This window comes from Prionailurus bengalensis, chromosome B2, assembly GCF_016509475.1.
Source record: "Prionailurus bengalensis isolate Pbe53 chromosome B2, Fcat_Pben_1.1_paternal_pri, whole genome shotgun sequence".
In the NCBI taxonomy this organism is placed as follows: domain Eukaryota; kingdom Metazoa; phylum Chordata; class Mammalia; order Carnivora; family Felidae; genus Prionailurus; species Prionailurus bengalensis.
In genome coordinates, this window is record NC_057349.1 from 137,950,236 (window position 1) to 137,975,604 (window position 25,369).

Below are 25,369 nucleotides of genomic sequence, written 5' to 3' on the forward strand. Positions count from 1 at the left end.
GATAAGCAAGTTAACATAAGAAAAAAAAAGACAAACTGTAAATAGGGAAAAAAGGTCAGTAGAGAAAACAAAACCACAACATTTGAAAAAGGGTATGCCAGAGACCGTTTCTCCTAACTGTAATTATTCAAATGATTATTTGAGATAGTTCCACAAAGAGGGATAATTGCTATGGAAATTCAATACAGATCAATGTCTATATAAACACATTAAATGGGAACAAAGGGATTAATATTATGTGCCAGCATCTCCAGAAGACAGCTACAATGCAAAATATACCCCATCCACATTTGTGTTAATGTAATATCCCTATCTTTTTTCTACAACTAAGCCAGTGTAGGTTGTCTCTGATTCTCTCTTGCATTTCCCAATACTTTCTATATTGTATAACAGCTTAACTCTGCCACCTCCTCAGATATATTCAGTATATGAGGTAATATCCTATCTATTCTTTCCAAAGTTACATTCAGTATATTGTCTCACACTAATAGACATCTAAACAAAGAACATTTTTTTTCAACGTTTATTTATTTTTGAGACAGAGAGAGACAGAGCATGAGGGGGGGAGGGTCAGAGAGAGAGGGAGACACAGAATCTGAAACAGGCTCCAGGCTCTGAGCTGTCAGCACAGAGCCCGACATGGGGCTCAAACTCACGGACCGTGAGATCATGACCTGAGCCGACGTCAGACGCTTAACTGACCGAGCCACCCAGGCGCCCCGACAAAGAACATTTAAAGACACAATATAGGGGCACCCAAGTGGCTCAGCTGGTTAAGCATCGACTCCTGGTTTCCACTCAGGTCATGATCTCATGGTTCATGAGTTTGAGTCTCACCTTGAGTTGCCGCTGACATTATAGAGCCTACATGGGATTCTCTCTCTCTCTCTCTCTCTCTCTCTCTCTATCTCTGCCTCTCCCCGACTCATGCTCTCTCTCAAAATAAATAAATAAAACTTAAAAAAAAAAGACACAATCTAGTAACCAGGAAATGTTCAAAAGCCCGTGTGTTTTCTACTTTGCCTTTAATGTAACCATTTTCAGCAAACTGGTTCCATTATAAAGTTTATACCACCTCAATCTTCTTGTTTTGTTTTTTTATAAAGTCTTTTTAACATTTATTTATTCTTGAGAGGGACAGAGAGGGTGCGAGCATAATCCGAAGCAGGTTCCAGGCTCTGAGAACCTGTCAGCACAGGGAGAGAGAGCACAGGGAGAGCTGTCAGCACAGAGCCCCATGTGGGGCTCGAACTCGGGAACGGTGAGATCATGACCTGAGCCGAAGTCAGACACTCGACCAACTGAGCCACCCAGGCGCCCTGGTTTTGTTTTTTTAACAAATACACCAAACTCCAGGAAGTACACGAGTGGTGGAATCAATTCAGTCAGCACCGTTCACTCACACAGCAGAACATTCTTACTCATTCCAGGAAGAGTGAGTAGCAGCTACTAGAAAAGCTAAGCATGGTGAAGGAATACATGCTCTTCTGAAGCCCTTGACACAGCTCCTTCCAATCTCCCACTAAGTACCCCCTGAAATATAGAAGAGAGATAAGAAGGAAAGTGATTGGTTTTACTTTTAGGGGGACAGGAGAGGTGGGGAAGCATAATTATTCTCCATCCTCATATATTCACAGAAGAGCACTGGTAATGAAAGGAACTCCATTCATTTGGTTTTAGCTAAGAATAACTCGGGGGAGAAGCAGATGTTAGCAGTAGTATCCAGAACATAATCAAGTAAAATGGCCATGGTAGATATCTACTTCCATGTTTTAGGGTTGCTGTGCAGGTATTAAATGAGAACTCTCTCTGTACAAAGAAATATATGCATGTACCTATATATGGTACTGTATGCGCATACTTATACATGTGTGCATATATATGTTTACACACAGGTATGTATATATCACATGTGTATGGCATACATGTGGTTTATATGGTTTGTGTGTGTATGTAGCGTGGAGAGAGAGAGAAACGAAGCACAATCTTTGGCACCTAATAAGTACTCAATTATCATTAGCTGTTCTCACTGTCATCATAATTTCTACTTCATGTCTGATCCTTTCCTATGCCACTAATCCTCTGGATTAGAAGAGTGACTCACACTATTGGTAGCGAAGGACTAGGGTGCTGTTGTTTTATTTTTTGGTTTGTAACGTTCCAATCAGCCATGGAGCAGTACTTTGGTCAAATACAATAAAAATAAATAATAAGATGGAGAAAAGATGCAATACAAAACACCAATTAGTTTTTACTATTAGATTTAATAGACATAAAAATCACTGTGTCAAATTTGCTGTAAACATTTGTAAAAGCTTACTCTCGATTTCATTATTTAGCTTGTTATGGACGGATAAGAAAGGTTTTCACACACAATCACACATCGAGTAACAATGTTCGAACACTTAACTGTCTGTACCCGATGTCAGAATTAGCATTGTCAGGGAGTATATACTCTATGGCAGTAGCTGAAAATTCAGATTACTGCTCTCTTACTGTATGAGCAAGTTACCTAACTGTTTTGAGCTCTAGGTCACGCAACTATGAAATCAATAACATTACCTAATAATTTACCAAAAGGTGTGAGATTAAATGAAAAGATCTTTGTAATAAGCAAAGTGCTGGGCACACGGTGAGCATTCAATTTACAGTACTTGAACTGATTTGTATGCTTTTGTCCTTTCTATACGGATGTTTTGAAGATAAGGGAACTGCCAAATTATTATATGTATCTTCAGCATCTAAGGCAGTGCTCGACTGTCACTAGCTGCTCAGGTAATACTGATGATAATGATTCGTCGTGTAGGAACAGAAAATATTAGTATACTTAGGAATGTGAAAAGTAGAAGCAATTCACATACTGTTGGGAAAAAAATGCTCCTACACTGCTCTATTCCATACAATTCATAAGGCATTAAAATACTAAAAAAAAAAAAAAAACAAAACACACATTTCAGGTCTCAGCAAAAGTCAGCCTCATGAAACAGGGCTTCTGACATTGTGTTACTGACTTAGGGAGAAATGGATCATATAATTAGATAGAAGTGGGATGAGACAATTATTTTTTTTTTTTTTAATTTGCTAGACGACTATTTTTTTGAGAGGAGTTTTAGGTTTACAACAGAACTGAGAGGGAGGTACAGAGACTTCCCAAATACCACCACTCCCAATACACATGCACATCTTTCCCACCATCATCATCCACCAGAATGATGAACTTACACTGACGACACATCATGGTTACTCAAAGTCCACTGTTTACCTTCAGGGTTTACTCTCTGTGTTGCACATTCTATGGATTTGGACAAATGTGTAATGACATATATCCATCATTGTAATATCGTAAGAGAATTTTCATTACCCTAAAAATCCTCTGTGCTTTGCCTATTCATCTCTCCCCTCACCCCCCGCCTCTGGCAACCTCTACTCTTCTTATCGTCTCCATAGTTTTGCCTCTTGCAGTACGTTTTATAGTGCAAATCATACAGTGTGTAGCCTTTTCAGATTGGCTTCTTTGACTTAGTGATACGCGTTTAAGGTTCCTCCATGTCTTTTCATGGCTTAATGGCTCATTTCTTTTTAGAGCTGAATAATATTCCATTGTCTGGATTTATCCATTCACCTACTGAATGGATAGGTGAATGTTTATCCATTCACCTACTGAAGGACATCTCAGTTGCTTCCAAGTTTTGGCAATTATGAATAAAGCTACTCTAAACATTGTGCACAGGTTTTTACATATATATATATATATATATGTTTTCAACTCCTTTGGATAAATGCCAAGTGTGATTGCTGCATCATGGGGTAAGAATATGTTTAGTTTACTTAGAAGCTGCTGAAGTATCTTCCAAAATGGCTGTGCCATCATACACTCAATCAGATCATTATTTTTGAGCTTTTACATACATTCTCATGCAACCCTCACAATAAACCTATGATGTAGATACTGCCATTTTATATATAGGGAAACTGAAACCAGAGAGATTAGCCCCTGGTATCCACCTAATACTCAGTAAAGGTCTAAACTTAAGACTGCCTATCTCCAGAGTCTTTCCTTCTTTCTCTGTTAATAATTCCTGGCAATGTGCTCTAGCACAGACTTCTAGGGCAAAGCTCTGATAGGACCCAAGAAGTGATCATAACCTGCAGTAGTAGCCCTCATGCCAATCTCTCTGCCAGGCTATGGCATGGGCATATCCCAGATGTTCCAGAAAGGCTGGATAGCTCAGTCCATCCATGATGCATGATTTTGTCAATCTCTTGTCATCATCTCGACTTCTGTTTTTTCCCCATTAACTTGAAATAATCAGTTTTATTCAGTGAGAAAGCCTATAAAAGCCAGCATTTATTTTAAATATCAGTTGGGAATACTGTTCATTATACAAATACATTTATAATACTTGGTTTCCATTTCATGTGAGCTGTGAAATATTTGATTCAAAATTTAAAATATAAAGATTATTCGGGCACCTGGGTGGCTCAGTCGATTAAGCATCCAACTCTTGATTTCAGCTCTGGTCATGATCTTACGGTTTGTGAGATCGAGCCTCTCGTTGGGCTCAGTGCTGACAGAATGGAGCCTGCTTAGGTCTCTTTCTCTCTCTCTCTCTCTCTCTCTCTCTCTCTCTCTCTCTGGCTCTCCCCTACTTGCACACATTCTCTCTCTCTCTCTCTCTCTCTCTCTCTCTCTCTCTCTCTCAATTTCAAATAAATAAACATTTAAAATATATAAAATTGTGATTTGCAACTGAAGGTTTACAAATCCAGAAAAATCAATGAACATGCATACATGACATTCCTATTATGTACAGCTCCTGTTATGTATCAGTCTAAAGATAAATGTCTTGTTTTTCATCTTAATGGCCCATCAGTTTTCATTATATTGGTTTGCAGTGAAAGTTTGTAGGTTGGTTTGCAATAAAAGGGCATCCCCTTCACTGCAAATACATCGCCCAAGGGGCTTCTAAAATACTTCACTAAAATGTTACTAGAATTACCATAAGTAAAGGTATCACTAGTCTCCTATGCAACCATCTCCTGCTCCAGACCTCTTTTCCAGTTCCTCCTCAAGCCCTGCCCAGAAAAGGCAGTGACGTGCTTTTTATCCAAACAGGCTCACTCCCCTTAAGAAAGTCTTATTAGCATCTGCTACTTTTCCAGACTTAGCTTGAGGTGCCCCAGGCATGTCTGTGACAGTTTGAGGATATTCCATAAAATTTTCAAAGAGGCTTTAGAAGTCAGGGTCCCGGGAGGTAACTGATGGCACAGTCAGGTTTAAAGAGTGTTTCACAATGGGGTGTTTAAAAAGGGTGTGGGGGAAAGTGGGGAAGCCCCAAGGCACGAGGCAGCACCCTAAGGAACAGGTGATAGGTGTAGGTATTACAGGTGATGCTACCTCTCCTAGTCATGCAGGTCCAAGGAGAGAAAATGGTCATTAGGACATAGGGACACAGGGGGTTATGTGGGGAGAGGTCTTCTGAGCAAAGCTGTGATCTGAGGCAAACCCAGAGAGGCAGGCAGCTCAGGTGACTGTGCAGGAAGCAAATATCCCAATCACCCCCTCTGCCCTCCTGCCATGCTCCATGTTGGCCAAACTCATCAATGTAGGCCAAACAGACCAGTCTCTTGGGACAAAGAGGCTAAAGAAGAGAGGAGAATATTCTAGAGGGACAAATGGTGGTCATCCAGCATCGAGGGCTGTTCTCTTGCTCCGTGTTCATGTGTGTTCTGTGTACTCACTAATTGACAACAGGTACTGAAAGGCATTCCGTTCAATGACCCTTACTGAACATTGCTAAGGATGACATTCAGACCTAAACTAAGACAGAGATGAAACTCAGACCCACCTCAAGAGGTGAGTCAGAATTGAGATATATTAAAATATAGCTTAAAAGATTATTCAGATGAGTGTTTCTTGTCACTCCTGAAATATAAACAGAAGGACTTTTTTTTCAACATTTAAAAGAATTCTTAAGGAGGAAATGAATGTTATTATCCTTAAGAAAAGAGCTGTCCCTGTTTGTGATGCAAATTTACACAATCTCTTCCATTTCCCAAGCGATCATGTTTTCTGGGGCTTGTTGGATAATAACTAACTTTTGGCGGTTCATTCACACACAAGTCAGCACAACCAGAAGTCAGCAGTGTTCCACTGGTCTCAAGTCAATGTTTCTGAGTTTTAACAGGCAGACAAAATTGATTCCACATGAGCATTTCTCCTGGTAACCCATCCCCTTCATTGTGTTTGGCTCTACATCCCTTGTTTTAACTGGTCACATAAAATAGGTTATTCAGAACACTATTCATTTTCAACAGCTTCCTCATTACAGAAGTCCCTGTCAAAGCAGAATGGATTACAGAAATATTTGGAACTCTCCAGTTACCATTTTGAAATGACTGTAGAGTAGAATGGAACAACAACAAAAAAATGCTTCCTTAGTTCTGTAATTGGCAGGAAAAAGGCTGCCTTCCCAGTCTAGGTGTATAGATGTTACAAACAGGATACAATTTATTAGAAATTCCTCCTTAGCCTTAGTTAATTGGATGTTGTCAGCAATTTACAGTCTTATCACTAATTGGGTTGGTGATACTTTAAAAAGGATTTTTGTATATACAGCAATCCATGGTTGGTATCAAAGATAGATTGTTTACTAGTTGATTGATTGTTTGCCTTTCATAAGGAAACCTCAGTTTGGGAAAAGAACTAAAATCCATTCTTTGAGCTTTCCTTTTGAAGTACAGTTAAGAGAGAAGAAGCCTGGTGAGGTAGGGGCCATCATCTGATCCCACATTAGTGGGAAACCACGTCCTGTCCTGACCTGGATGCTGAACAGAATAGAGAGCAAAACTGGGCTGATTATTTCAACAACATGAACTTACAAAACGATGAATAAGTAACAATATAAATAAATGAGTTCATACATTTTATTCTGTGCTGTATTTAAATTTTTTTTTTTAATGTTTATTTTTGAGAGAGAAAGACAGAGCACGAGCAGGGGAGGGGCAGAGAGAGAGGGAGACACAGAATCTGAAGCAGGCTACAGGCTCTGGGCTGTCAGCACAGAGCCCGTCGCGGGGCTCGAACTCACAAACTGTGAGATCATGACCTGAGCCGAAAGTCAGCCTCTTAACTGACTGAGCCACCCAGGCACCCCTGTGCTGTATTAAAAATTATTTACGTAGTTCCAAAAAAACAAAAAAATTATTTACACAGTTCAAAAAAAAATCCAAAGGTTATTTACATAGTTCAAATTAAGTAACCTAGCTTTAAATAAACTGAAAATAATTTGACTCCTTATTTTGCAAATTCCATTCTTCTTTGATGAACCTATTCAATATTGATACTATTTACAGAGGAGAAGAATGGAAATTTAGTACAGAATAAACATGAAAAGGTAGTGTTATAAGAAATGAATAGTTATTTAGAAAGGGATAATATTCCTCGAATCTTCCAATTATACATCAGAATATACTCTAAACACATTCCAGACATAGAAGCAAATGTTGAAAATATGCAAGTATTACAGGACAATGTGGGTGGATTTCTTTATCACCTGGGAGAAGGGTAAATCTTGCCAGCCACGATCAACTTTTAGAAAAAAATAAATGACTTTGCATGGCGAGAAACAGAACAAAACAAAAATAACAATCATAATCAATAAGCATAAGCAGAGTCAATAGACAAATGTTTAGACAAATGTTTAAGCAAATGCTAAACTTTAGAGGGTTAATTTCCACAGGAAGGTACAACTGTACCAAGAGGACATGTAAGGTACAAATACTGAGTTGTGAGGATGATCAGAGTATTCAGTCTGGGCAAGGCTACAGTTTGCTGATCTAAAGAGCTCTTTTAAGCAGAAGAAAAAACCAAAAACCTAATAAAAAATGGACAAAAAATGTATACAGATTCACTAAAAGGAAACACATAATTGCACTTTAAGAAGACGTTTAACCTTATGCATAAATAAGTCCAAATTACATTACATTGATATACCATCATTCAAGTATCAGATTTATGAATCAAAAGCTTGACAACATATCCTGTCAGAAAAGCTGTGGAGAAAGAGCTACTTTCCATATACTACTGGAAGGGAAACAAAATTGTTCAACCATGATGCAGGGGAATTTGGCAATATCTAATAGAAGTATATAGGTATTTTGGGATCTAGCCAATCTCACTTCCAAGTATCTACCATGAAGATTCAGCTCTGCAAATATGCAATGGTATGTGCACATGGTTATACAGTAACACATAATTTATAGTAAGAAAAAGTTGGGCATGACCCAAACATCCATGAATGTGGGGGGTGGTTAACTGAAGTAATTCAAGCCAAGGAAGAAAGAGAAGACAAATAACCAATATGAAGAATGAAAAAAAAGGGGTACCCTGACAGGTCCTATAGACATTAAAAGAATAAGGGAATGTTAGCAACAACTTTATGCCAATGATGGACAGCTCAGGTCAAATGGACTAATTCCTCAAAAGAACAAGAAACAGGAAATCTAAATGTTCCCATAATTATGAAAGCATGGAATTCATAACTTTATTTTTTACTTTTTTTTTAAAGATTCTTTATTTATTTTGAGAGAGAGAGAGAGAGAGGGAGGGAGGGAGGGAGGAGGGAGGGGCAGAGAGAAGGAAAGAGAGAATCCCAAGCAGGCTCCAAGCTGTCAGCACAGAGCCTGGTGCGGCTTGATCTCACCAACCCTGAGAACATGACCTGAGCCAAAATCAAGAGTAGGACACCTAACTGACTGAGCTACCTAAGTGCACCTGAATTTATAACTTTAAAACTGCTCCCAAATAAGTCCCAAATAGCTGCTTAATCCACTCACATATTTAAATAAGAAATTTTGTTTTCTTCTCTTAATGGTAGTTGGACTTTGTTCTGGCAGGCCACTGAGCCACCTGCAGACTGGCATGATCCGTTTAAGGCCCTTTTTCAAGCTTTGCTAGTGCGGGTCTAGAGTAGCCATCACTCCAAATGCAGTCCAGCTCTCCTACTAGGGCCTGACCCCACCAGGATCCCCACTAGATGCACCAGGTGATTACCATGGACTATCCATCTACTCTGGCTAGTTGGAGCTTGAATGGTTCCTGCCTAACTATGAGCCCTGGGAACTGTTTCGCATACTGCTCTTGCCTTCTTCTTTGCTTGACTTTGTGGAATTTTACATTATGCATTCATGGCCTAGCATCCAGCAAAAATTCAAGTAGATCCTGTGCAGATTTCCGCAGCTCTTTATCTGAAAACTTACCTCCTCTCTAGACTCTCCCCCACAAATTCCGTCTCCATCTCCTCCAAGATAAGGACTGTATCTCTAATTAAATGTTTATCTGAATTCTGGTGGTGAGGAAATATCTTGTCTCATTTATAGTGAGTATCTCATGAAACTAAGAAAGCTAGTTTTCTTCATCAGTTTTTAGAGCATAGATTAAAAAGTAGTCATTATAGCTTTTATTACAGATTTTTACAAAATTTATCTTTTAGGAAAATACTGAAACACATTAAGGCCTAGGTCATAGATTTATGGAAGACAAACATTTTCTAGTTTATTTTAAATTGTTAACTAATGGATCATTTCCTACAAGCAAGCTTGCAGAAGAAAAAGCTGGCAGAGTGGTGAGTCTGTTTTTATGGAAATAAGATCATTAGTACTAATCTTTGATGGACACGATTCATTAATTCTTGGACAATAGTGATCAGGGAGCAGAGAAGGGGAAACAAACAAGAAACAGAACCAGTAAATATTACTCTAGGGCTAGATCTTGGAATTGAAATGTAAGAACTGCTACAACATAAATTGAATTTAAGCCCAAAGAGCTGCATTTCAACAAAAACCTAAAGACTTCTAAGCTAACATTGTAAGATCCTAGGTTATAATTGCTTGAATTTGTTAATGCTACAAAGTATAAAATGGTATGCTTTTCTTTTTTTAAATTTTTTAAAACTTTTTTTAAATGTTTATTTATTTTTGAGACAGAGAGAGAGCTTGAGTGGGGAAGGGCAGAGAGAGAGGGAGACACAGAATCCAAAGCAGGCTCCAGGCTCTGAGCTGTCAGCACAGAGCCTGACGTGGGGCTCGAACACATCAACTGTGAGATCATGACCTGAGCCAAAGTCGGACGCTTAACCGAATGAGCCATCCAGGCGCCCCTGGCATGCTTTTCTTGAGGAGACAATGTTAGCTTTCCCATAACTAAAAACTATAAGATAGCTTTCCAGATTAAGGGGTTACTTTTAAAGACACACACACATGCAAATATTGAAAAATCATTGTAAACCTCATTATCATGAAATAGGAATGTTGATAATATTGATGTATGACATTCAGGTATGATATATGATCTTAGGTTGTGGGAATGTAGTGATGAATAACTCATTGGAATTTAGATGAATGACAGATTTATTTACGTATAAGAGGGAAAAGAGGGCCACATTGCAGAGAGTAAGTTTTCTGCATGTCAGGTGGGAGAAGCGTTTGGCTATTCATGGAGGGGAGCAGCAGAGGTTCTGTCATCCAGCCCGGAGTCTTATCAAGGCTGACCAGAAGCAGCAATGATATTTTCTCTCCAGCTGCCCCAGGTGAGCCTTGCTCCTCGACATTTAGCCACCGAGCCTGTCTCACGGGCACTCTTAGAGTTCTGTGAGCTATGTAAGACCCCTTAGCCAATTTGTTTTCTGTTTTATTGTAGAGTGGATTCTGTATCTGATTGACACAGAAATCAAGAAAATTTACTGGATTTAAATACATGGGGGTCAAGGACCATCAGAAGATGGCCATATATATAGTCTAAGACATCAGACTGATTGGAAGGGGTGAGGTACAAAAGAGAGACAAGACAAGAAGGCCAACTAGCTCCAACAACTCTTTCAAAAGTTTGGTTGTGAAAGGGAGAGGAATGGTAAAGAAGTGCTGGAAAAGGGTGTAGAGTCAAGGGAGGAAACTTTCATTTTTAAAGACAGAAGTGATTTAAGGTTCCTGAGAAGACTGGAAGGTAATACAAAGGACAGGTGGAGAATGCTTTGGCTAGAAGCTATGCCTCTTTTAATGTAATAGAAGGTTACGTAGGTACTGTCCAATGAACGCTTCTTTGACTCTAGACTGGCTGGAAGTATGCAAATATTTGCACTGGAAGAGCCTTGCCTGGTGTAGGAAGAAGGAACTGAGAAATGCCATAGGATGGATATCCCAAATGGTGGAAACAGAGCAGTTACATTCATTAAGGAATATAGAAAAAGACCCAAATTGGAGGTGTACTCTGTTGAACTGAATACATTTGTATGCTATTTCTTCACTTCTATTTGTGAAGGATATAACCATGTTATCAAAATGTAGGTAACAGAGAAAGAAATACCTAGGCTTCGGAGTTTCCCAATGCTTTAATTTTTTTTTTTTAATAACGCTCATCCTTTTTTGTGTATGTTTTTACATAGTTGAAATACAGTATATATGCAAATATTATAGGGCAGACTGTTTCACTTTTCATAATCATGTTATCTTACACAGCATTCACAGACACCATTTTAATAGTATAATTTTTAATTGCCATTATTTACCTAGCCTTTTCTCACTGCATAAATTTGAATTACATCTCTGACAAGGAGCTCGGGGATTATCGGTGCCACATCCTTCACAAAGAGGGCAAAACCCAGAGGCAAAACAGCTAAGTGAATCCCATCAGAATCACATAGTAGATGAGCAGCAGAGTCCAGACCATGCACCTAGGCCATGACCCGGGCAGCAGGATAGCAGAACTGACTGGTACTACTCTAGCTGACTGCTTCTCAAAATTCTAGTCTCAGATGTTTATTACCGGTCCACACTGAGACAAGGTTTTGCAAAAGAATAAGGAAAACAGTGCGCTGATTTATATTCTCTGACTGATCAGTAGTTTCAGCTCACCTATTGGCATCAGTCCACAGGTTATGCTTTGAGTAGTACCGCTCTAACTGAAAAAAAAAAAAAATCACTCACAAAATGTCTGCTTCTACCTATCAATGGCATTAGTATATTTATTTTGTTATTAGTATGTTGGATTTTCATAGCCATATTTACTTCACTACTCTTACATTTCCTTCTCTAACAAAATCACATAAGTGCCCAGGAGATCGACCTTCTGAAAAAAGGCACTCATACTGAATCTGCAAGCATGAGAATGATATGCTTACTGTGCAGGTTTACATGACTTTATTTAGAGGGATTCACACATGAAAATGGAGAGTAAAGGAGGTGGGCTGTCCTTTTCATCTGGTCAATTTTATTGTTTGATAATCCGGTAGAGCTCTTGGGATCCATGTTCTCCTGCACTGGTCGAAGAGATTCAACCCCTGAAGGATAATTATATGCCTGCTAACTCACAGCCTTTAGTTGTTCCTGACCACTACACGAAAATAATTGTTTCAAGAGTTCTTTGATGGATTTAATCACTAAATGCACCATGGCAATAGGATCTTGCTACTCCCCACCCCCACTTCCAAAAAGGAGGAAATGACTATGTATATATAATATGACAGCACGATGTCATGATTCATCATATTCAGTATGGATTGATTTTCAGAACTAATGACAGATTTGGACATAGTGCTTTAAAAAATACACTATAATTCACAAGCTATCTGAAAGTTAATCCTAAGCATGAGAAAAATGGCCACTGAATCAACAGGGTAAAACAGAACACTAGCGGTCACTGATTTTATTTCTCACTTTGCAAAAATCAGCCTGCACATCAATTATGCTGAAATTATGAATCCTGTTTTGAAGGAGCTCTAGAAGAAGCGGCGATGCCACATTCACTGTGATGGATACCATATTTCTAGCTGCCCTGAAGGAGGGTGAACTCCTACAATGCCCCTTCCAGAATAATTTAGAATGCTTCAGCATTCTTATTACCACAGTTAATGCCTGCAGGCAATATGCTAAACACACTAAATATGTGAAATCATTTCATTGGGAGGCAGGCACTATTTATTATTTAGGTGGTAGGTAGGTTTCTAGAAGAAGAAAAGTCTACCAGTGTTGAAGTGACTACATCTTAAAAAACTAATTTAGAAAGTGCACCCAAAATATTTTTAGTCAGTACCTGAAGTAATAAAGAAGTAACTCAGAACTCTGAGAGTAAAATCAGCAAGAGTTCAAACATAAAGGTGCTCATCATTTGCAAGAATGACCCCCCAATTTTTTTTTTTATAAATACAGAGATAAAGTGGTTTGGGAGGCTTAATACAAATGCAACTGTGTTTTAAAAGACTGAAATCTAAGCTGCTGAATTGTACTCCATGTGGAAAACTGGGATAACAGAAGAGGGATGATCTTTTCACACCACAGAAGCAGGTTTGAAAGGCAAACCCAGCTCAGCTCAAGTCCATGTATCACTTGACAGACGGACTCAGTGTCACCGTTTGTACCACAGTGGAAACACTGATCAACATACAGCGTGTGGATATAGTTACTCATTTTATCTTTCGCTCCGATTGAGTGTTCACCAAGCAACCCTCTCATTCCGACTTAGTTTTTGCTAGCTACCATTTCTTAACATGAATTAATAAACTGGCAATGTGATTTATACATTTTGCGTCTTGTGATCTGGTAGTAAAAGTGAATTCATTAGATTACCTTTGGGTATTAAATTAAGTGATTTTCTTCCATGCTTAAAAACGTTTTATGTGTGTGTGTCTGTTACAAAAATTGAAGATGTTTACTGTAGAAAATTTAGGAAACACAGATATTCACAGTAACGAAAAATATTCCATAACCTAGAAACAACTCTTAACTATTTTTGTGTGTGTCCACACATATGCGTATCCTCTAGTCTTTCATAATGTAAACATTCACACATGCTACTCAGCAGCAAACGCATGCTACCTTTCAAAGAAAAGGAAAGATGACCCAGATGCGGAGCTGAGAGGCACGGGTAATTAGTCCTAGCCCTTGAGACTTAAGCAAAAACTACCAACATTTTCCCAGCTTCCAACATTTTCCAGAATTTCTGTGTAGCAGTGACTTTTTGAGTTTCCCATTCCTCACCACCTTTTGAGGAGAGATGTCTACAGTGGTTCTCCTTTGCCTGTGCCACCACTGGATGTTGGATGTACGGGAGATAGGTAACCTGTCTCTTCAGCTTACAGATGGAGTATTCAGTGAGCTCTAATTAAGGAACTATGCCTAAGCAGCACCACACCTGGATCTGGTTTAGAGGAGATTCTGAGCTTTGAGCCTATGATGTGAGGGGAGGACACTTTTGAGAATCCTGAGATGGCCCCCAATGAGCCCTGCCTCCCTATAGTCACACAAATGTGCAATTCTCTCTTCTGGAATATGGGTTGGACTCACTGACTCACTGTTAAGGAAGAGAATAAGGCAACAGTGATGAGGTGTCACTTCTGAGATTAGGTTATGAAAAGACTGTGGCTTGTCTTGGCCCTCTCTCTCATTCCTCACTCTACCATTTGTGGCACACCCATGTGGTAAGGAACTGATGATGTGTCCAGCCAACAGCCAGAAAAGACTAGAAGGCTTCTGCCAACACCCACATGACTGAGTTTGGAAGTAGATTCTTCCCAAGCTGAGCCTTGAGATGACCAAAGCCCCAGGTGGCCCCCTCTTTGCAGCCTTGTGAGAGCATTTACACCAGAAACATTCAGATAAACTGTGCCCAGATTCCTGACCTCCAGAAACTATGAGATAATACGTGCTGGTTGCACTCCTTACTAAGTTTTGGGGAGAGAAGTTTTACGTACAATAAATAACTAGTACAGATGCCTAGTACAATATAAAACTAAATTCATGTTTTATTGTTTTCAGTAAACATTTCATATGTATTAAACCTGACCTATCATTCTTATTAAGTTTATAAGTAAAGGTATTTTTTATTTCCAATGTCTCATTGTTTCCTTTTCATCCATTTATTTTTATTTTATGAATATTTCATGTCGTATATGAACTCCTGAGGACATCATTATTCTTATTTTAAAGTTTTTACTTTGTTTTCTCAGTTGTTAGGCCTTAAATTTTGGCATTATTGAATTTCTTTCATGATATCTGTCTTGCTTGGTCTTCCTTGGCTGTCTACTCATCTTGGTAGGTGAGACTCCCATCTGCTTGCCCATCTGCAGGTGCGTCTGCTGACTGTGGGGTGCAGAGGGTGCCATGCTGGGGTAAGGTGCCTGCAGGTAGCTTCTCTTTGGAGTATGTGGCTTACCCATTTATATTTCAGATTATAAGCCATCTGGGATAGTACCATGTCTTTGTAAGCCATATTTGCTACTTTAGCCTGGGGTAAAAACTGCAGCTGCCCACAGATTACTGTGAGGGGAAAAAGAACGAGGAATAATTCAACCGTTCCACACATGGTTCCCACTGCTCATCCAGTGATTTCCCAGAAACATGTACTACCTTATGTATTTTGACTATGTATTTACAGAATCTCTAGAACTACTTCCACCTATAAGAGAGTTTTCTTTAATTTTTTTTTTTAATGTGTATTGATTTTTGAGGGAGAGAAAGAGACAGGGCGTGAGCCAGGGAGAGGCAGAGAGAGACACACACACACAGAATCCAAAGCAGGCTCCAGGCTCTGAGCCGTCAGCACAGAGCCTGACGCGGGGCTTGCACCCACGAGCCATGAGATCAGGACCTGAACCGAAGTCGGACGCTTCACAGACTGAACCACCCAGGCGCCCCTAGAAAGAGTTTTCTCAAACATTTTTTGGATTGTGATTTCCTCTTGTCTTGTTTCCTTCAGGAATGCCTCAAAATCAGAGATCTGGCCAATTGTCTCCTTTTTTCCCCCCCTCCCTCATTATTGTTAAGGATGCATCATAAAACACATATTTATATTTAAATATGCATACATCTATTTCTTTCTTAAGGGATCTGGGTAGGCAGAAATAGATTTATGTGCTCATCTTGCCAACTGAATCCAATTAAGTAAAAACATTTATATTCTCGAAATTAGAATTCTAAATAAGGTTTCATCTAGAAACAGAAAGTCCATTTTTAATAAAACTGAAAATAATGGGTCTAAACTAACTATAATGTTGGTGATTAAGTGGTTGAAAGGAACAGTTTGGAAATGGCCCAGCCATTTGGTGAATGTTGATTCTGCCATCAACACATTAAAGAGGTATGGTACCTTTGTGTAAAAAAAGTGATATTAAGAAAATCTGGGTAGATGCATACAAAAAGGTGTGATTCTGAAACTGATACAGATGATTACACCATCTTTTTTTCAAGGCAATTACCCACATTAATGATCTGTTTAAACTTTGTTTTTCTTTTGCTGTCCATTCTACAGTCTGCTAAAGAAAAAAATCTCAGTATTATATATATATATGTATAATTTTATATATGTATAATTATATATATGTATATATAATTCAAGCATTCATTTTATAATTTTTATATCATTCTGGTTAATATATCTAGGCTGAGTCTATTAAATGTGTGATGAAACCCTTTTTTCAGGTAAAAGATAAAGTGTTAATAAATCTTTTCCAGATATCAAAAAATAGTCCACACAATCTTTTTTTCTTTAATGTTTATTTTGAGAGTCAGAGAGAGAGGGAGGGAGGGAGGGGGGCAGAAAGAGTGTGCATGAGGGGCAGAGAGAGAGAGAGGAGACAGAGAATCCCAAGGAGACTCTGCACTATCAGCACAGAGGCCAATGCAGGGCTTGATCTCACAAACCTCAAGATGATGGCCTGAGCCGAAATCAAGAGTCCGATGCCTTATTAGGCACCCAGGTTGCCCCCATAGAATCTTTAACAGAAGATTGTCTTGGCAGGTATAATCCTACCACTGACCTACTTTTCTTTAAGAATGGAAAAGTATATGGGGCGCCTGGGTGGCTCAGTCGGTTAAGCAGCTGACTTCGGCTCAGGTCATGATTTCGCGGTCTGTGAGTTCGAGCCCCGCGTCGGGCTCTGTGCTGACAGCTCAGAGCCTGGAGCCTGTTTCAGATTCTGTGTCTCCCTCCCCTGTTCGTGCTCTGTCTCTCTCTGTCTCAAAAATAAATAAACATTAAAAAAAATAAAAAAAAAAGAATGGAAAAGTATATGAAGCTTTCAGAATAATCATGTTATTTCTAGTTTAAATTTTCCTTTTCACAAATATTATTTGTTCTATAGTGCAAGAGAAATCAATTTAGGTAAAAGAAAAATTATTATCAATTTATAAAAAGGGAAAAACCGGGATGCTGAAAACTTCATTATTAAGGGTATTTACTCTACAATAGACAGAGGTAAAAATAAACATTTCACCCCCAAGTTGCTATTGCCTACAGTAACACCATTTAACAAGTAATACAATAATAAATACAAGATTTAGGCAAGGATAAAAGAATTTATGAAGATTAAATAATGTAAACATTTTAAAAATATTTTAAAGATACTTCAGTATTTATAATTACCTAATTCTATAGATCAGAAAGATATAAGGAAAAAGGAGCTTGGTTTAGAAACAGCATGAAAATAATCTAATTAGTTATTCACATGTTGAGGCTGCCTAGTAATACAACTGTCTAAAAGCACAACTGATTGTAAATGTCTCCTACTGGTGTATTGAGATACTGAATTTACCTCTTCAACATGAAAAATGTGGCTATTCTGGAGAACTGTCTCATATAACTTTGTCAAGTGTAAACCCTTGAATATTTTACAGGAAATATGTTAATGGTTGTTGAGCTAATGTTCCCATAGTTATGTATTCTGCAAAGATACAACACTTAAAATCCATAATTTAAGTATAAAGTTTGTAGTACAAATATTTGAGTCCAAAATACTGTTTCCACTGAATAATATTCTGTAATTTGGGGAAATTAAAAACCTGAATCACTTTTCAATAGGTATTTGGCAAAACACATATTTAGATCACACCATGAGCTTCTTACATGAAAAACAGTACATGAGGGAAACTGATGGAAATATGATGTCCAGATTCAGCTGGGAATATCATGAGACCGATATTTACCACTCCATGAAAAGCTTAATTTAAACATTTTTCAAAGGATTACTGAATTTACCTTTGTGTACTCTTTTCTTTTAAAAAATGTAGACATACTTCATCTTTTAACCCATCTATATAGGCTCTATGTTAGAATTTTACAAGGTTTATGACTGTCCACTTTGGAGAAGTCTTCTCTGCCTGAAGAAAGTGCTGTTTTGTTGATATACCTAAATACTGAGGTGCAATTTTAACCTCATAATGTTCATGGCAAGCAGTTGAAGACGTAGGTAGCATTTCTTTAGGACAGCCAAAATGTTCTTGAGGTTTGGTTTTTGACGCTAAAGCTTTTATCAGTATCTGTTTTATTAAGATCTCTCTAGGAAACCAGAATATTTTGGTATCTGTATTCTAAAAATTAATATCCATTAATTTGGTTCTGTTTTGTCATACAGCGTTTCTTGTCTTCACCCACCTCCAACTCTCCATCTTTAGTTGCTCTGCCTTTGGAATAAAGAATGTACAATTATACATGGCTTGGAGCAGAATGGACTTGGGAATCACAAAATTAAAGTGACACAGTCTGCTTAAAAAAAAAAATACCCCTAAGCTACAAAGTCAAGTGGGACTTGGAAATGCTAGAGGTCAGAACATTGCTCACAAATTATCCCAGTACAATTTAGCTTATGAATGTTTTGGAATTATACAAACAGCATTTGATGACTCATAGAACTTGTACCTTAACTGTGTTTTGCTGTTGTGCACTCCTTTTAGTCCAAGTACCCCCTGAGGAACTAAGTGTTGCAGAAGCAGTTATAGTTTCAATTTCCTTCTATGATTTGCTTTCATTTGAAAAGCAGTAAAAGGGGGGACATGGACTGACTAATTCCTGACATTATCAGGGCTTCAGAATACTAAATTTTCATTCTCCTATGAAGATGTTACTCAGGAAATGTTGTCATCAGCAGCAATTAATTAGTCTCACAACCAGGTACTGTGTACTTGAAACTTTTTTTTTTTTAATTTAAAAAAATATTGCACATGTGGTGTCTTATTTGATTCCAGATTTTATTTTATATATTTTTTTTAATTTAACATTTACTTATTTATAAAATTTTTTTTTCAACGTTTATTTATTTTTGGGACAGAGAGAGACAGAGCATGAACGGGGGAAGGGCAGAGAGAGAGGGAGACACAGAATCGGAAACAGGCTCCAGGCTCTGAGCCATCAGTCCAGAGCCCGACGCGGGGCTCGAACTCACGGACCGCAAGATCGTGACCTGGCTGAAGTCGGACGCCCAAACCGACTGCGCCACCCAGGCGCCCCAACATTTACTTATTTATAAGAGACAGAGACAGAGTGTGACCGGGGTAGGAAGAGAGAGGGAGACACAGAATCCAAAGCAGGCTCTAGGCTCTGAGCTGTCAGCACAGAGACTGATGTGGGTCATGAACTCACAAACTGTGAGATCATGACCTGAGCCAAAGCTGGACGCTTAACTGACTGAGCTACCCAGGCGCCTCTTGATTCCAGATTTTAGCTTGGTGTTGTTCAACACAGATATTTTTAATGGTACATTCATGCTGTCTACAGGCAGATGAACTGCATTTTGGATCACAGGGTAATTCGACCTGATTCTTTCTGTGCCTCTGAAACTCCCTGTTTTCCAGGGATCTCTTTTCACTGGTACCTAATACTGTGATCATTTCTGTAAGTCAGTGAAGCACTTGTGACTTTAGTATTGGTTTGGTTCATATTTCTTTTTTCCACAAGGAGAAAGCTCACTTTATCTTCCACAAACCCCTTAACTACCAGCAAGGGACCTAACTCTTGATTAATCATGACCATTCCTTGCCTCCTTCAAGGATGAGGAGTAAACAAGGGGACAGGTGATGGGGATACTGCAACACATCTGGGTAAGATAATTAAATGATAGGATAAATGCTACATATTCTTTAGAGTCCACAGAGATAGGGAGAACAGAGAGAGGCCCAAAAGTGCACCTACTCGGGATGCCTGGGTGGCTCAGTTGGTTGAGCACCCGACTTTGGCTCAGGTCATGATCTCACGGTTTGTGACTTTGAGCCCTGCTTCGGGCTCTGTGTCGGCAGCTCAGAGCCTGGAGCCTGCTTCAGATATCTGTGTCTCCCTCTCTCTATGCCTTCCCCTGCTCTGTCTCTCTGTCTCTCTCAAAAACAAATAAACATTAAAAGGGCACCTACTCAACACAATCTTGTTCTAATAGATAAGAGGATAAATATACAACATGTTTCCATTTAGCTTTCTGGAGACAAACTCAAAGTGTTCTAACAAAAAGATCAGTAGTACTCTTGGGGCACCTGGGTGGCTCAGTTGGTTAAGAGTCCAACTCTTGATTTCAGCTCAGTTTATGTTCTCACAATCTGTGAGTTTGATCCCTCCAATGGGCTCTGTGCTGACAGCAGGGAACCTGCTTCAGATTCTCTCTCTCTCTCTCTCTCTCTCTCTCTCTCTCACACACACACACACACACACAATAAATAAAGTTACAAAAAATATTGGTCAGTATCAATATTAAAAAAAATAAAATACAGAAAATTCAGAGCACTGAACAATTTTAGGAAGTCTGGTTCTGTATCATGAGGAAATAGATGAGCTTCAACTTAATAATTTTAATTCTCAGGTTGGTTTTCTTGTAGTTTTTTGAGATGTTTTCAATATATCGATAAACTGAAAACTGCACAAGCAAACAAATGGGAGAAGGACAAAAGTCTCAAAATAATTTTCCAGCCCCTTTTCTTTTCCCCTCCTCATCCATCCCCAGGCATATATTTTCAGTGGAGAAGTTTTATACCTTCTTCCAAATGGAATATCCCGTTTTGCTATCAGTTTAATCTCCATAAAACATTTATTAATTAGAATGTTCAATTTAAAAAAATAATCTTTTTTTATAATTACCATATTCAAAAGGTAATTTTTATAGTTACTACATTCATGTATAATCTTGTAGCTAACATAATCTTCATAAACTAAATAAGATAAACACTTATATCCAAAAAACAATTTTAATAATAATGCAAAACCTCAGATGCATCCGTTAAGAGTTTAATATTTGTTAGGTCTGGTTTGTGAAAATTTCTGAAAGAGTCATTATATGTTTCTAGAATATGCCTATCATTTTTATTCATCATGGATATGCTATTTTTTTGTGTGTATGGATTTCTACATTCATATTAATATGTCTGTCATGGAGTGTGAAAATAATTATTTTTGATTACACTATGATCGAAGATCTAAGTTGAAAGCTGGATCAATTACTCAATAAATACATTGAGTTAACGATGCCAGTACTGAAATTAGAGCACCATGCTCTTGAATTGTTTTTGATGGATTTCTGACAAAATTTTGGTAAAATTTCATTGAACTCTTATTTCATTCACATTAACATTTTTTTCCAGGATAAAAAGACTTTGAGGTGACTATCATAACTTTTTTTTTTCTAAAATTGTATTGTGATAAATTATACAAACATAAAAATTTACCATTCTAAACCTTTTTTTTAAAATGTTTCTTTTTGAGAGAGGGTGAGTAGCGGTAGGGCAGAGAGAGGGAAACAGAGAATCCCAAGCAGGCTTTGTGTTGTCAGTGCAGCAGAGCCCAAAGTGGGGTTTGAACTCACAAACCGTGAAATCAAGACCTGAGCTGAAATCAAAGGCTGGTTGCTTGGGGCGCCTGGGTGGCTGAGTTAAGCGCCCAACTCTTGGTTGTGGCTCAGTCTGTGCAATCACAGTTCATGTGTTTGAGCCCTGCATTGGGCTCCACACTGATAGTATGGAGCCTGCTTGGGATTCTCTCTCTCCCTCTTTCTCTGCCCCTCCCCACTCACTCTCTCTCGAAATCAATACACGAACTTAAAATAGTTGGATGCTTAACCGACTGAGCTACCCAGGCAACCCTAAACCATTTTTCCAAGTGTAGAGTTCAGTGGTATGAAATACACGCAGGATGTGCTGCCCTCACCACCATCCATCTCTAGAACTATTTTCACCTCGTAAACCTGCAACTCTATGCCCATCAAATAACAACGCCCGATTCTACCTTTCCTCCCAGGCCCTGACAACCACCATCCCACTTTCGGCCTCTCTGATCCTGGCTACTAGTAAACCTCATATATATATTTGTTTTTGGGAAAAATTAAAATAATTTGGGGAAGGGGCGCCTGGGTGGCTCAGTCGGTTAAGCGTCTGACTTCAGCTCAGGTCATGATCTTGCAGTTTGTGATTTCGAGCCCCATGTTGGGCTCTGTGCTGACAGCTCAGGGCCTGGTGCCTGCTTCCGATTCTGTGTCTTCTCTCTCTGCCCCTCCCCTGCTCACACTCTGTCAAAAATGAATAAACATTAAAAAAAATTAAAAAGATAATTTTGGGAAAATACAAATTTAAGTGCCATTTTCTAAGGGTACATAAACAATATTTTCAAAATTCAGCTTTGTCCAATCACTGGCAAATCAAAGATTCTGAGTAGCAGAGAGAGAAAATCATTATGCTTCATAATGAAATATACTTTGATATTAAAGACAGTCTGTTAAAAGTAATTTAAGGGTGTACATCTTGGCCACCATATGACAGATACAAAAAAAAAAAAAAGCAGCAGCAAAGGGAATACAAGAATAAAACAGGGGAAACATTTCTGAAGGGGTCGTGTTCTGTTCACAATTTTAAATATTTCTACTTTGTGTTTTGGTAGAATGCTGAGATTTAATAAATTATTTTTGAAATTGAATGCCAGATGTATTTACTCTAGGAAAATCTATCCATTTAATCATTGAATCTGAGGTACAGCAGGGTTTTGAATTATATATGCTATTCTATAGAGACACAGAATTCTATTTCTAAAAGTACTTCACAAATAATTCTCAAATAAATATTTTAAGAGGAAGGCATGTACCAGAATGCCATTTCTCCAAGTTTTGGCAGATTATGAAAAAGTGATCTAATTCTATATTATTCATATTGGCTGAATCGTAAAAAGGATGCATAACTCTCCATATGGGAAGGCACTTGATTACTTAGAGCTATAAGAAATAGTTGTAGCTTGGTTTGCAAACAATTACAAATAATACTTAGGTGCCACACTGTTTTCAGCTCTGAAAATGTGAATGTATCAGTTTCAGTTCTCTACAACACAGAGTCTGTCTTATAATATAGTCATCCAACTAACACTTGATAAGCATCTTCCATGTCCTGGATAAATGCTAAGTCTAAGAAACGTAAAGGAAAAATAAGACAGTCTTCAGGGAGGTAACATCCTATGGGAAGAAGGATGGGAATAGATCCTTCATAATGTTACAATATAAGGACTTTGATGGGGGAATGAACAAAGCGTTTCTGGAATCCAGAAGACAGGGTTGGAGTGGCTCCCAAAGTTGTGACATTTCTGTTGTCTGTTAAGAATGGGGAAGAAGTCTGACAGGTAAGGGAGGCATCATAAGCGAAGGCATAGGGTAGGAAAGGCCATTAAGTGTTGGGGAAAGGTGATTCAACGAGGCTGAAGACAGGCTCTGAGTCTTACTTGCTGTGTAATGTAGAAATATTACTTAGCCTCTCTGGACAGTTTCCTCATCTGAAAAAAAAGAAAAATAAGGAATGATAATAAGACTTCCCTCACTTCCTTATTGTGAGGATCTGTGATGCATGTAAAAGGCCTGGCAGTGTGTTTGCTCCACTCTGAAATGCTCAGTAAGCAAGAGCTGCTGCAAAACAGAGATCCTGGGTGTCAAGCTGGGATCGTTTCCTTATCACAGTAAGGCAGCCGTTTAATCTCATTGAGTTTGCTCTCCCTTTTCCCTAATAGGAGGAGGATCAAACTAGACAGTGATCTCAAGTCTCTTTCAGCTTACAGATTATATTATAGCTATATGGCCACTGCCACATAAATAATAGTTCATATTCACCTCTAAAATGTAGGGTATTTTTTCTCCATAAGGAAAATGTCCCATTAAAAAACTTGAGCTGTCAAATTTGATGAACAAAGGGGTCACAGAACTGGCCTTCGTGTCATCAGGTTGAATGCCTCATTTAAAACTGAAAATATCAGGGTGTCTGGGTGGCTCGGTCAGTTAAGCATCTGACTCTTGGTTTCAGCTCAGGTCATGATCCCAGGGTTGTGGGATCGAGCCCTGTTTGGCGTGGAGCCTACTTGGGATTCTCATTCTCCCTCTGTACCTCTTCTTTGCTCATGCTCCCTCAATCTCAATCTCAATCTCTCTCTCAAAATAAAAATAAAATTAAAAATAAACTGATAATCTCTGATTTTCATGTTTATTTCAGATAAATTAACTTTTCTTGAAGGTTTTCAGAAAGATGGTAGAAAGCATATAAAAAACATGGCCAAAGGTAGAGACTGCCCCTTCTTTAATGTTTATTTCTGAGGGACAGAGAGAGACAGAGTGTGAATGGGGGAGGGGCAGAGAGAGAGGGAGACACAGAATCTGAAGCGGGCTCCAGGCTCTGAGCCTGATGCGGGGCTCGAAGTCTGGAATGGAGACCTCATGATCTAGGCCAAAGTCGGACGCTTAACTGACTGCGACCCAGGTGCCCCCAAGAGACTGCCCCTTCTTTATAAAAGGACCTCTTCCTCTAAAAATAACATTGGTGATAGTGGAACCACCTAGAACCTATTTGTTTTATAGATGTTTTAACTCAGTGTCTTATGAGATTGTAACTTAAGAATGAAATGTAATAGCTTAAGCACTTTGACTTATTTGTTCCTTGACAAATAATGGAAAAAGCAGTGAACTAGTCAGCTGTTATTTGTGGCTCTTGATAAAATATGTAGTGCGACTGCATGAGAAAATGGGCAAATATTTCTTAAGAATAAAAGGAAAAAGGACCTGTGGGTTTAAACATTCATTACACACATTTATTCTTTAATCCAACAAATGTTTATTGAACAACTATTATGCCTAGAAGGGTATAGACAATAGCAATCTGGAAATCTTTTAAAAAGTTTTCACATCCAGGAATAAGAGGACATCAAGGGGATGAGGGACAGTTAATGGAGTTTAGGTCCCTGAGTGGTCAAAGGATTGCTGAAGTCTGGGAATAATGGCTTAAGTATTAATATATATACTAGAGATTATTGCTAGATGTTTTAATTTACCCTAGTATATTCTTTAGAATTCTGTCAGGTAAATATCCTCTCACAGTACAAGTAAAAACCCAAGTTTTCAATAATTTAAGCAATTGCTTATACTCTAAGCATTGGAATTAAGATTTGAACCTAATCTGATAGACTTCAAAGTTCACAATCATTCTACTACTCCATATTCTATTAGCGACCACATTATATGCTATTGATTCAAAGCTACGACAGATACCTTTTCTGTTTAAAGCAGAATTCCTTCATAAAATGAAAATGGAGGCTGGTAGGATTGACCTTGGC

General features: G+C 38.5%; 1 protein-coding gene and 2 long non-coding RNA genes across 3 annotated transcripts in view; 2 read left to right on the forward strand and 1 right to left on the reverse strand.

The window, feature by feature from the left end:
- LOC122490116 overlaps positions 1 to 25,369 on the forward strand; it is a 117,938-nt gene that overhangs the window by 73,049 nt on the left and 19,520 nt on the right. The window lies entirely within an intron of this gene.
- RGS17 (regulator of G protein signaling 17) overlaps positions 1 to 25,369 on the reverse strand; it is a 97,949-nt gene that overhangs the window by 49,716 nt on the left and 22,864 nt on the right. The gene's annotated exons all lie outside the window — the stretch shown is intronic.
- On the forward strand, positions 10,100 to 13,572 carry LOC122490117. Its single transcript, XR_006299090.1, has 2 exons — positions 10,100 to 11,259; positions 13,204 to 13,572. It is a non-coding gene; the product is annotated as an uncharacterized LOC122490117 (long non-coding RNA).